This window comes from Alligator sinensis, unplaced genomic scaffold, assembly GCF_000455745.1.
Source record: "Alligator sinensis unplaced genomic scaffold, ASM45574v1 scaffold743_1, whole genome shotgun sequence".
Lineage (NCBI taxonomy): Eukaryota > Metazoa > Chordata > Crocodylia > Alligatoridae > Alligator > Alligator sinensis.
The window spans coordinates 328,012-330,749 of NW_005842512.1; positions in this window are offsets into that span (position 1 = coordinate 328,012).

The window sequence follows — 2,738 nt, forward strand, 5'->3', positions numbered from 1 at the left end:
AGAGTGTATTTCAGCCCATGCATAGAGGGCCCCTCTCTGTTGCCACAGATCCAAATGTATGAATATGTGGCTGTGGCTGCTATCTCTGTCTCACAGAATGACTTTGAGATGCATCATTGAAACTGTAAGAGTAATATTGTCATGATGTGGCAAATTCAGTGAAGTTGCCTGGAAGTGATATGGATGTTGGACATGAAGGGCTGTGATGACCTTGCTTTCTCCAGGATAGGTTGAACATCACCTGAGAACAGGGATTGCTTTGGATGTATTTAATAAAAACCTGATCCTATGCTGAAACCTTTTTTACATTGCTCTGCTCCAAAATGTTTTAAAGGCTTTTTTGGAATATCCTAGCATACCATGCAATATAATCTACCATACAGTCTGAAGGAGCCAGTCTGTCAAATCCCTGTGTCATAATGTTCTAAGGGAGGTTTGCTGAAACTGCTTTCATAGCATGTAAAAACAGGCCTGCAATGGACTGTGTGGTGTCTTCTCTTATTGTTCCCAAGTACTGCACTCCATATTAGCCTGAATTAATCCTTGTTGACTGTGTGACTTCATTTGTGTTCCAGGATAGTCCAGATAAGCCTGATTTTAAAAGGGACCTCTGTCAATGGTTTTCTGCAAAGCAGAGTTCTACTGTGTGTGCTTTTAAATTTTATTTATTCATTTTTCTAATAGTCCTTCCTTCCCCTGGTCTTTAATCTTGGTTTAGATACATGTGCCAGGGGAGCCGATGCCAAAAACATTGCCCACAGGAAAAAATCTTACGGTCAAGCATGTACCCTAGTTACTTTTTAATGGATGTGAAGGGATCTAAATGTATTTCCAAATCCCTTCTGAATATCTGCAGATGTATTTAACTGGTAACTTCAGACTTAAGTGGCTGACAGAGGAGACAGCTGCTAGGATCTACCCAGTCTGCAGCATATACCCATGCTGGGACAGGGAGTTGGCTTGTGGTCAGCAAGACATGGTGATCCCTCTTGGAGGTTCATAGCTAACCTCCTCCATGTGTAATTCACCTCTGGGTGCTTGGGTTCCATATACCATGTGCAGGCAAGTGTTACAGAAGTGCACATGATGGATGTAGTTGTTTGCTGAGCAGGTCTGCTTCCTAGGAAAGTCATTCAGCTAGAGGAGTAGGAGGTTTGTAATCTTTGGGCTCCCTTCATTAGCACTGTCTGCTGCATTAGACAATTTGATATTCTGGCATTTCTGTGAATTGGGAATCTACCGGTATTTTCTCTGTGTAGATCTACCACTTTCATTTTATGCAGCTTCTGTCTTCTAGCACAGTGCATTTGCGTGCATCGTTCTTTGTTCTGATGAAAGGACAAATATAATAGTAGGGTGTTTCACTATTGGTATGAAGAATACTGGTCTATGTTATGGGACACGGATAAGATGGTTGCATGGCAGCCAAAAACAGCCTATTGCTTGCGTGCGTGTGTACATCTATGTGTGTGCCCTATAGTGATTCATTAAGGGAATGAGATTATTTGTTCTCAAGCAGATTAGGGTAGGATTTCAGGCTGCATAATTAGTCAAGAGGAGATAATGTGGCTGGGGACTCTTGTGAGGATGTAGATTCTCCATTCTTTCCTTGCACCCTGCTCCAAGGGATCTTGTCTTTATAGCTTTTTCTAGGGGAAACAAAAATAACTTGACTTCAGAAGGGCCAACTTCAATGAGTTTAGGAGACTAGTGGGGGAGGCACTAAGGGCCCAGAAGGTAGAGGAGATGGGAGCCCATGAGGGATGGTCATACCTTAAGGGGGCAATCCTCCAGGCCCAAAGGATAACAGTCCCTGAGAAAAGCAAGGGGGGTAAGAATGCTCAGAAACCCCCTTGGCTCAGCAAGGGCATTCAACAATGCCTGAGGACTAAAAGGGAGGCGTACAACCAGTGGAAGGGAGGAACTATCACCAAGGAGGAGTACTCCTCCTCAGCCCAGGAGTGTAGGAGAGCTATTAGGAAGGCCAAGGCAGAGATGGAACTCAGGCTAGCGTCCAGGATTAAGGACAACAAAAAGTCCTTTTTCAAGTACATTGGGAGCAAGAAGAGGGCACCAGAGAATGTAGGGCCCCTGCAAGACACAAACGGTAATCAAGTGACCACGCCGGACAAGAAAGCTGATATTTTTAACAGTTTCTTTGCCTCTGTTTTCCTGAACAGGGACCGGGATATTCCACCTACCAGAGGTAGGGACAATCTTGGGGATAGCTCTATCAAGCCTTCAGTCAGTGCAGATGTAGTTAGGGATCTTCTGGAAGGGCTAGACATTTTTAAATCTGCAGGTCTAGATGCCCTCCACCCAAGGGTGTTGAGGGAGCTGGCAGGGGTCATCGCGGAGCCCTTGGCCCGGCTGTATGACCATTTGTGGTCATCTGGCCAGGTGCCGGAAGATTGGAAACTGGCTAATGTGGTCCCTATTTTTAAGAAGGGGAGGAAAGAGGACCCAAGTAATTATAGGCCTGTAAGCCTCACCTCGGTGCTTGGGAAGCTCTTGGAGAGGATCATCAAGGAGCATATTGGTGGGGGGCCTGCAGCGGAGATCATGCTCAGGGGCAATCAGCATGGGTTCAAAGGCAGGTCCTGCCTGACCAACCCGATTGCCTTTTATGACCAAGTAACTAAATCCTTGGATGATGGTGACACTGTGGACGTAGTCTTTCTAGACTTTAAGAAGGCCTTTGACACTGTCTCTCACCCCATCCTCATCAATAAATTAAG